Raw genomic sequence first — 11,215 nt, 5'->3', positions numbered from 1 at the left:
AGTGTTCTGTTGTTGAAGGCTAAATGGAGGATATAGACTGATAAGGTCCATATCACCTTGAGAGAAGACTGAACACGTTGCAACTTTGATGATGATGATGACAAACTCTAAATTGGCTAACTTCTCAGTACTTGAGTTTGAGTTTGAGTTTGAGTTTATTTTTTATTTTTACTGGGACAGTGCACATTAATCAACGTTTCAGTAAAAGTGCCGGTTTTAGCCTGCCGGCTAATTTTCAACCGCAGTCCCTGGGCAGGTTATTAAAAACAATTACAATATAGACAATAGCAGCATAGAACAAGCAAGACATAGCATACAGACAGAGCAACATAGGACAAGCAAGACGTAGTATACAGACAGAGCAACATAAAACAAAAAGCAGAAAGACAAAATTCATAAAAGCAACAAAGTGTTTCCACACCTCACAAGCTACAGACAACAGACAACATGGAAAGCGGCAACACACAGCTAGGGACCATGTTCACAAATCTGATTGACCTTTAGCCATGTCTTCAAGCATTTTGTGAAAGTGTGATATGTGGTGCAGTTATGTGTGTCTGATGGCAGTGTATTCCAGACATGGGAAGCTCTCACAGAGAATGCAGATTTACTAAAGGTGCTTAGTAATGACATTAAGTAATATTTTGTAATACTTTACATTCCTCAATTGCATGAACTGATAAGTTATGCAACACAACACAAAGCCAACAGTTTTTATACTCATAAGTATATTCTGTTGGAAAATTCATGGTTGTCCTTGTGCAAGTATCACTGTGGGTAGTTAATAGAGATGCAACTGTATTTGAGGTTGATTGAGTGACTTGACAAGTCCATGGTTTTGTTTATTAATTTGTGTAGCATGTACAGCATTCTGAAGGCCTTGTGCTCGGAACTGTTGTTTTACCTAAAAACCTATCTGGTATTGGTACCTAACCAATTCAATTAAGTTAAAGCTAGAATATGTAATGGTGAAAGTGCCACGTTCATTTACTTCAAAACACAGATTTTTTTTCCTCTGACATCATTGCAAGCACAAAAGAACAGCAGAGTGTTTACTGTGATTATTTTTTTACCACGATGATGGATGCCCCTCAGTTTCATCAACAAAACAAAAACAATAACAAGCGTACTGGGGTGAACGGTGGCATTGTTTCCCCTTATGCATATTTCAGCTTCAACAGTTGACATTTCAAGTTATTGACCAAAGTGAGTGTTGTCTGTACATTTGATGTCTTATATTCACTGTTTATTCTTAGTCATTTCATATGTTGTTTGGACTTTATATCCTTTAGCTTTGTTTAACATGTTAATCACTGCATAGTTGGGGTGGCTGGTAGACTAGTGGTTAGAGCATTGGACTAGTAACCTGAAAGGTTGCAAGATTGAATCCCAGAGCTGATAAGGTAAAAAATATGTCATTCTGCCTCTGAACAAGGCAGTTAACCGACTGATCCTAGGCTGTCATTGAAAATAAGATTTTGTTCTTAACTGACTTGCCTAGTTAAATAAAGGTAAAACATGAATAGTGCAAATCAATTGTAGAACCCAGATCAAGAATACAAAACATTAAGAACTAGAGTCTGCAAAGCTGTCATCAAGCCAACAGTGGCGATGAGTAATCTCAAATATATTTTGATTAGTTTAACACTTTTTTTGTTTACTACATACTTTACTATATGCGTTATTTCATAGTTTTGATGTCTTCACTATTATTCTACAATGTAGAAAATACCAAAAAATAAAGAAAAACCCTGGAATGAGTAGGTATGTCCAAACTTTTGACTGGTACAGCAGGTAAAATTTGAGTATCATGTAGTAGCCTAAACCTATCGATGTTGCATTGAGCTGGGTGGAAAGAAATTGTCCTCCCTAATCTTAAACGGCACCGACAGATTCTATGACTTTGTGGCTGTACCAACTAGTGACCACTCTGCAGAGCTGCTTCCAGTACATGAGTCATCTCAATAAATGCCAACCTGCTCCACATGCACACCAGAGTTGTTGTTTTTTTCTTCTTTGGGCCCCATTCAGGCTTGAGATAAATTGACAACATGGACTTAAGTAAAATGTTAACTTAAGTCCATTTTAAGTCTACTTATCCTAAGTCTGAATCGGGCCCTTTGTGCACACAAAGGGCTCGAGAACAATAAGGTGAAACATCCTTTTTGGGGACCCATTTTGGCTCGTGATTGCTAGCCCCCCCCAAAAACTTCTGTTATATCACTTTAATAGCCCAACCTTTTTTTGTTGTTGCTTCCACCACAGAGCTGCCCTGATATCTGTCATTAATAAGTTCTGTCATCGATAACCAAGTTTGACATTTAAAACACTGATTGCATTTAGAATGCACTGCATGTCCTATTATATGACAAAAGAGGAAAAGTTACAGGTTTTTCTTGCTTGTTACATGGACAGTATTGCATTTTGACATGTCAGGTTTCAATCATTCAGCATAAATATGCTGTTAGACTCTACCGGAACTGACCGGCAAAATATGTGCATGCGTAATCATACTTGTTCGAGTTTATCTGTTTATTTGTTCAAATGTGAAATGATGCCTGTCCAATATAAGAGAATGGAAGTTAATCCTTTCGAGTAGCTAATTGGTTGAAACCATATTAATCTGGGACATGCCTCGCATATGAGCAGAGCACTCCCAAAATGTTCTCCCAAAATGTGTCAGGAAATTATCGGGAGGCTGTAGAGTACTCAGGAAAGTGCTTACACTTTGCAGGCTGTAACAAAAAGTTTCCGCCCTGAGTCTATTCAGATTCCCTGTGATTGGAGAAATGTTCATCGGGACCCCGCAGACAGGGTATAAATAGTATAGTCTGGTCAGTGGCCATCCATTTTTTGGGGCTTGACGACCGAAGTTATAACTGAAGTCCTTGCTGTTCTGTGCCTGTTCATACAGTATATCACAAAAGTGAGTACACCCCTCACATTTTTGTAAATATTTGAGTATATATTTTCATGTGACAACACTGAAGTAGTGAGTGTACAGCTTGTATAACAGTGTAAATTTGCTGTCCCCTCAAAATAACTCAACACACAGCCATTAATGTCTAAACCGCTGGCCACAAAAGTGAGTACACCCCTAAGTACACCCCTCCCCCATCTCTGAGGCTGTTGCTAAACTTCTTGGTGGCTGGGAAGGGAAGGGGGAAAGCTGTTTGTAGGATAAATAGAAGCAAAGAGGTGGTGAAACACAGGACTTCCCTGGAGATTCATGTTCTTCACGTCCGTATAGTGTTTTGGTAAATGTAAAATCTTATCTAATTCTGTAATCCACAAATTGTCATCCAAGCCTTTCTCTGAGACAAGGAGCTCTGCTTGACTGAGTTTTGGTTTGTGTTGACAGTCCGAACATTGGCGAATTTAGCTACTCTTCTAATCCCTATGCAATCCTGAAGGTTGCAATCCTTTGTGATGGGCCTATTGATCTAAAGGATGTTCCCCCAGAAGTAGCATGCTCTGTTGGCTCACTTTCACTGCATCCACAACAACTGGGTTACACTCTAAGAAGCGGCAGAAGTCGGCCTTAACATGGTTCTTCGTGAACTCTGTGTTCTCAAAGAGCCAGAAGAACAGCCGCAGGTCCTCCTCCTTGGGCTTCATGATGTGCAGCAGCCGATAGTACAAAACAAACAGCTGTCCCGTCCCTTCAAACAATCCCTTCCGCAATGGATTCACAATGGACAGGTCATTGTTTGGGCTCCCACCAATGAGCAGATCAAACCTACACCATTTCTGCATGTGTGCTTTGGTGATCAGTCGCATGTCTGCCACATTAATAATTTTACCGTCATGGTTGATCATGGAGACTGCGATGGACTGCTCACAAATCTCTGAGGCCATGTATTTCTCTACCTTGAAACACAGCTAAATAATTAGTAGGAATCAATTTTGCTGTCATTATGTCTTCAAATTTACTTTAAACAGATGGCAATTTTGCCATCGCAGGCAAAGTTTGTCAAAAATGCCTACCAATGCTAGCTAAAATCTGGCATATATACAGTGCCTTGCGAAAGTATTCGGCCCCCTTGAACTTTGCAACCTTTTGCCACATTTCAGGCTTCAAACATAAAGATATAAAACTGTATTTTTTTTGTGAAGAATCAACAACAAGTGGGACACAATCATGAAGTGGAACGACATTTATTGGATATTTCAAACTTTTTTAACAAATCAAAAACTGAAAAATTGGGCGTGCAAAATTATTCAGCCCCTTTACTTTCAGTGCAGATAACTCTCTCCAGAAGTTCAGTGAGGATCTCTGAATGATCCAATGTTGACCTAAATGACTAATGATGATAAATGCAATCCACCTGTGTGTAATCAAGTCTCCGTATAAATGCACCTGCACTGTGATAGTCTCAGAGGTCCGTTAAAAGCGCAGAGAGCATCATGAAGAACAAGGAACACACCAGGCAGGTCCGAGATACTGTTGTGAAGAAGTTTAAAGCCGGATTTGGATACAAAAAGATTTCCCAAGCTTTGAACACCCCAAGGAGCACTGTGCAAGCGATAATATTGAAATGGAAGGAGTATCAGACCACTGCAAATCTACCAAGACCTGGCCGTCCCTCTAAACTTTCAGCTCATACAAGGAGAAGACTGATCAGAGATGCAGCCAAGAGGCCCATGATCACTCTGGATGAACTGCAGAGATCTACAGCTGAGGTGGGAGACTCTGTCCATAGGACAACAATCAGTCGTATATTGCACAAATCTGGCCTTTATGGAAGAGTGGCAAGAAGAAAGCCATTTCTTAAAGATATCCATAAAAAGTGTTGTTTAAAGTTTGCCACAAGCCACCTGGGAGACACACCAAACATGTGGAAGAAGGTGCTCTGGTCAGATGAAACCAAAATTGAACTTTTTGGCAACAATGCAAAACGTTATGTTTGGCGTAAAAGCAACACAGCTGAACACACCATCCCCACTGTCAAACATGGTGGTGGCAGCATCATGGTTTGGGCCTGCTTTTCTTCAGCAGGGACAGGGAAGATGGTTAAAATTGATGGGAAGATGGATGGAGCCAAATACAGGACCATTCTGGAAGAAAACCTGATGGAGTCTGCTAAAGACCTGAGACTGGGATGAAGATTTGTCTTCCAACAAGACAATGATCCAAAACATAAAGCAAAATCTACAATGGAATGGTTCAAAAATAAACATATCCAGGTGTTAGAATGGCCAAGTCAAAGTCCAGACCTGAATCCAATCGAGAATCTGTGGAAAGAACTGAAAACTGCTGTTCACAAATGCTCTCCATCCAACCTCACTGAGCTCGAGCTGTTTTGCAAGGAGGAATGGGAAAAAATTTCAGTCTCTCGATGTGCAAAACTGATAGAGCCATACCCCAAGCGACTTACAGCTGTAATCGCAGCAAAAGGTGGCGCTACAAAGTATTAACTTAAGGGGGCTGAATAATTTTGCACGCCCAATTTTTCAGGTTTTGATTTGTTAAAAAAGTTTGAAATATCCAATAAATGTCGTTCCACTTCATGATTGTGTCCCACTTGCTGTTGATTCTTCACAAAAAAATACAGTTTTATATCTTTGTTTGAAGCCTGAAATGTGGCAAAAGGTCGCAAAGTTCAAGGGGGCCGAATACTTTCGCAAGGCACTGTATATGTGCTGATTTCAAAGCTGATTTCCACCTAAACTTTATTCATTCACTTAATCAGTCTTTCTCTCACGTCTCTCCTAAAGATTATCTATTGCCTCAGCAAAATTGACTCTGGGCTGCCTCCCTCTTGCCTCGTGAATGATGTCATTACTGGCTGAAGAGAGAGCACAGACTTTTATAAACTAAGCTACTTCAAGGCAAATGTTGTTGTACTTCAAGGCAAATTCAGTACAATAAATGTCCCAAATGGAAGGGAAATACATTGTTTGTCATCTGTAGCCCCATGAAGTCACCTAAAACAAGCTCAATAACTAAATGAATGCACACACTACTATTGAATATGCATTCACCTCTATTTTCAAGCCAATATAATGCACTTTAGATTACATTTTCATCAGCGCCAATTGAAAATATATTGAATGGATCAATCAAGGTACTGAAAGCGCATACAGTGGGCAACATCATCAACATTCCACCCACAAGCCTCTCAAAAACCTTTGATTTGGAAGCGAGAGGCACCTTTTCGTAAATTGGAAGACATACATTCCTAGCATGTGAGAGACATTATTTGCTGGCCTCATAAATGCTAGCCAGCTAACTAATATTTAGAAGAAAATAAATGTGTTATGTTAGAGTTATATGAATGGTTATATTAACCCGTTTGCATGCCAATAGCTTTGCTAGCTAGCTTGCTGGCTGGGTGCAGTAATTTTCTGGTTAGTGACATAAATTGTGTTGCCAAACTTTTCCTTGCTTACTGGCATTTGAATATAGTATAGGAATAGGCCATATGGACACAGTAGTAGTAGTCAAGATGTAGATTTCTTATTACATTTTTATTATAGCCTTATTTTACCAGGTAAGATGCACTGAAGTGTTCAGAGTTCTATGATCAGAATAAAATAACTGTATTAACTGTCAGTTCACTAGGTGAAGGGGTGCGGTTGTCCGAAGGATGATGAAGAGCGGGTGCTCTTGGTGGAGGGGCGTGATCGTCCGTAAGAATATGAAGAGTGGAAGTTCTTGGTAGAAGTGCGTGGTTGTCCGTAGGACGATGAAGAGCAGGCGCTTTGGTGGAGTGGTGTAGTTTATGAAAAGCGTGGTGCTCTTGGTGGAGGACATGGTTGTTAGTAGGACAACAAATAGTGGGTGCTCATTGGTGGAGGGATGTGATTGTCTGAAGTTCTGAAGGAGAGGGCTGCTCTTGATGTTGGATTGGCACAGTGATTCAGGTCATGGTGGAGTGACAGGATCAGGTAGAGAATGGGACTCTGGGTGTTTGGTGAAGGAGTCCTATTTGAGGCAACTGATTGTACAGTGCAGACCCCAAAAAGTCAGGACTTGTGGGTTTGATCAGATGTAGCTGTGGTAAGCCTGGCAGGACAAGCGGCCTGGGAGATTATCTGAGTGATCAGGCAGCTATTGGTGGATTTGGTGAGGGTGTCGTGAAGATGAAGATGGAACCATTGGCAGTAGGTTACGTGACCAGTTTCTGTGATGATGAGGGGCTGCATTTTGTGATAGCTGGAGGTTGATGAGGGAGTTAGAGGTTCGTAGAGGCTGATGAAGGATGGGAGGCGATACAGAAAGACCGGGTGGATTTGGCGAGCTGCTCTTGATTCATTTGAAGGTGAAGATAAGGGAGTCTTGAGATTGGATGATGTTGTCAAAGATGCCAGGGTAGAATCGAATGAGTTGGAAGTGGTGATAATTCAGTATCATTTGAAGTTTGGTAGGAAGCGATTCTGTAGAGATAGAGAACCAGCATTAGCAAGGAAACTCCCTGGAAGGAAGAAACTTTTAAGTAACTAGACTCAATGAGGGTGATGCCAGATAGCTTGCCTTGACAAGAAAAACTCCTTTTAAAGAACTAAATGTGACAGGGGAGAACGTGGAGTCAGTATTACCATGGAAAACTCCCTAGAAGGGAGAAACCTTGTGAGGAACTATATGCGGCGGGGAGAACCTAGAGTCAGTATGACCAAGGAAAACTACCTGGAAGGAAGAAAGCTTGTGAGGAACAGGACTTGAAGGAGGAATTCTGGAGAGACAGCATGACAAGTAAAAACTCGCTGTAAGGAAGAAACCTTGAGACACACTTTGATTGACCGGGGAACCCATTCTTCTTCAGCTGGTGAGTTTGAACACATAGACCATATAGGCTAGATGGTTCCTTGAAGGTGACTTGAGTTGTATTTCGTTGGGTGGAGTAAGGTGGCATGGAGTATTTTGATCAATAACGTGGATGTTCAGTATGTAGAACATTTAGGTTGCTTGTGAACCAGGCAAAGGCGTAAGATTGCTGGGAAACTGGTACAGTAGACCGGTGCACATGTGGTGGAGGTAGGTAGGGATCCGGGAGGTATTGTTGCTGAAGATCAAAAATCTGTACCCCAAAAATCCGTACTGTCGGTATGAGGCCGTCCGAAGGCTGAGGGATGGTGGTGGTGGAATGGAGAGACACGTCGTCGCTCATTTTATGTGAACTGGGTCAACAGGGTTCAGTGAATAATGAGGAAGAGGTTGGGAGGTGGACGAGACTGTGTCGAAGGCGGGTCGAAGTCTGATGAGGCCGGGTCGAAGGCTGTAACGAAGACTCACGTGGCCAGGTCAAAGGCTCTTGCGGCTGAGTCCTGGACGATCTGTCGGTGGAGCACAGGTGATGGGGGTGAAGAGGGATGGAATTGTGGCCTGCGGGCTTTAGGACAAGATGCCTGTTACCACCACGCCAGCAAGTGGGACAGTGGCTGAAGAGGCAGCACGACCGGACCTCGGGGCCAGCAGAGGGAGCACCGCCAGAAGACTGTGTCGAGGAGGGAGACAGGGGATATGGGAAGAGTATTTGTGTTCAGATAAAAAGAGGGAGAGAGTGGCCTTCCGGCAGGGGGAAATAGAGGGCTTTGGAGCAGAGAGCAGCAATCCATAGCTGTGATGAGGCAGGAGATGGACGGGGGGGCTGCTGTTGTACCCATTATATTAGAAAGAAGATTGATAGATGGGATAATTGGGGGAGGGACTATTTGTTCGTGGTCGGTCTGCAGGCACAGGGATGAGAACATGGACAACAGAGAAGATAACATGGAGAGGGAGCAGAGATGGGGAAAACATAGACACAAATGTGTTGTCGGCGAGCTCCTGGCCAGCAGGGGGAGCAGGAAGTGGCAGGACATGAACCTACATCAATGGGCCAGTAGCGGGAGCTGGGGGAGCAGGCGCTCTGCCATCTTGAGATCGGTAAGTAATGTCACAGCGAATGGGATTATGGGGGCGTAACGTCATCGTCGGCAGTCTGGTGTTTGTTGCTGGTGGGTGGTGGACGTGCTAGTGGGGCCCTCTCTGCCAGGGGACCTGGTGTAGAATGAAAAAAGTATGACTTTGGGATCTCCCCGGTGAAAAGGGATTGCTTATGGCTTGGCCTTGTTGTCGCTGTAGGCAGCCACTTGGGAGTGGCGAGATGGGCTAGCAGAGATAGCTGGTGCCCTCTGGCTGGTGCGACACAAATCAGGCAAGACCAGAGATGTGCAGCATTGGTGAGAAGATCTAGTGGAGTAGGCTGGGCATCCAGGGAATAAAATGAACACCCGCCACCCAACAAATGTAGGTCGATGTAGGTATTGGTGGGTAAGAACATCAATTACATTCACATATGCAAATAAAAATTGTCAAAAGTCAAGTAAGAAAATTCTGCAGTAGCTGTTTTCAAAGTATTTCTGCTGTTTTGTTTCATAGCTGGAAATTGCACAAAGAAACACAAATCTTACATCTCACCTCGTGCAGCCTCACTGCTTGGCAAAGTGAAGTGCTAATAGATACAGTTGAAGTCGGATGTTTACATACACTTTAAAGTGTATGTCATTAAAAACTCGTTTTTCAACCACTCCACACATTTCTTGTTACCAAACTATAGTTTTGGCAAGTCGGTTAGGACATTTATTTGTGCATTACACGAGTACTTTTTCCAACAACTGTTTACAGACAGATTATTTCACTTATAATTCACTGTATCACAATTCCAGTGGCTCAGAAGTTGGAGGTGCCACAACTGCAAAGCACCCCCAAAACATGATGCTGCCACCCCCGTGCTTCACAGTTGGGATGGTGTTCTTCGGCTTGCAAGCCTCCCCCTTTTTCCTCCAAACATAACGATGGTCATTCTGGCCAAACAGTTCTATTTTTGTTTCATCAGACCAGAGGACATTTCTCCAAAAAGTATGATCTTTGTCCCCATGTGCAGTTGTGATCCATAGTCTGGCTTTTTTAGGGCGGTTTTGGAGCAGTGGCTTCTTCCTTGCTGAGCAGCCTTTCAAGTTATGTCGATACAGGACTCGTTTCACTGTGGATATAGATACTTTTGTACCCGTTTCCTCCAGCATCTTCACAAGGTCCTTTGCTGTTGTTCTGGGACTGATTTAGACTTTTCGCACCAAAATACGTTCATCTCTAGGAGACAGAACGTGTCTCCTTCCTGAGCGGTATGACGGCTGCGTGGTCCCATGGTGTTTATACTTGCGTACTATTGTTTGTACAGATGAACGTGGCACTATTAGGTGTTTGGATTTGCTCCCAATGTTCCCAATGATGAACCAGACTTATGGTGGTCTACATTGTTTTTTCTGTGATGTAATTTGGTCAGGAGTGCGTTTCATACTCTGTGGAAGAAGGGGCGGTTCCATGACGCCGACGTAATGCCTAGGCTCACGGGTGTGTGGCTACTGACTATTTACAACTTTATAACTAAACATGTATCTTGTTTAGAAGGCCAACATGACATTACATCTTCTCACAAATAGTTTCATATATTTTACACAACATTCAGGTAGAAAACTAATAACTGAGAAATGTACACTTCCAAAGATACCGTTATTCTGTGCTACCGTCCTTCCTGATGTCACAAAATGAAACAGCTTCGACAGGATTGTTCTTTAAATCACCACGGACCGTTCCCACATTCACAAAAAAATAAATATTGTTTAATTCTCCAATTTTGGGGATAAGGAGTTTTGACAAGAGAAGCTCTTTGTTCTCTCTCCCTCAATACTGCATGTCCAAAGCGGGAGAGGGTCCCTTCCAGGAATTTATGACCTGTCGTTAAGTCATAAAACTGTGGAGCGAGAGAGAGAGAGAGAGGGGTGGGCACCTATGATACTCCCCCAAGGACAGATATGACAGTCCCCCCCTGGTGGTGGAATCTTGTGATTATACTGCAAGTTGCCAACCAACATAAACATTTCCACGGTGATGTCCAGGTTGTGGATCATCGTTGCGGTCCCCCTCTGGTAGTTGACTTTGGTCAGCTCTCTGAAAGCGGAGCAGTCAACCACAAGTATGGGCAGTGGATGTCCAGTTGGTGATCACCGTTGCGGTCCCCCTCTGGTGGTTTACCTTGGTAGGTTTTCTGGAAGCTGCAAAGTACCACAGGAATGGCCAGGGGATGTCCTGGTTGGGGTCGCCTTTCCGGACCCGTTGTCTGGTCGTCCAGACTGGAAGATATGGGCAGTAACTTAGGCAGATGTTAACAACGCACACACACTCACAAAATATATAATAAAATGTATTCCCAAATGAGCGGTGTTGTGGCAC

The 11,215-nt window shown here is 42.9% G+C and overlaps 1 pseudogene; it reads right to left on the bottom strand.

Annotated features, from left to right (window-relative positions):
- Positions 1-3,132: 3,132 nt before the first annotated feature.
- LOC118938888 lies at positions 3,133-6,757 on the bottom strand (annotated as a pseudogene).
- Positions 6,758-11,215: the final 4,458 nt, after the last annotated feature.

This window comes from Oncorhynchus mykiss, chromosome 15 (assembly GCF_013265735.2).
Source record: "Oncorhynchus mykiss isolate Arlee chromosome 15, USDA_OmykA_1.1, whole genome shotgun sequence".
Taxonomy (NCBI): domain Eukaryota; kingdom Metazoa; phylum Chordata; class Actinopteri; order Salmoniformes; family Salmonidae; genus Oncorhynchus; species Oncorhynchus mykiss.
This window is presented reverse-complemented; position numbering and strand designations above follow the sequence as displayed.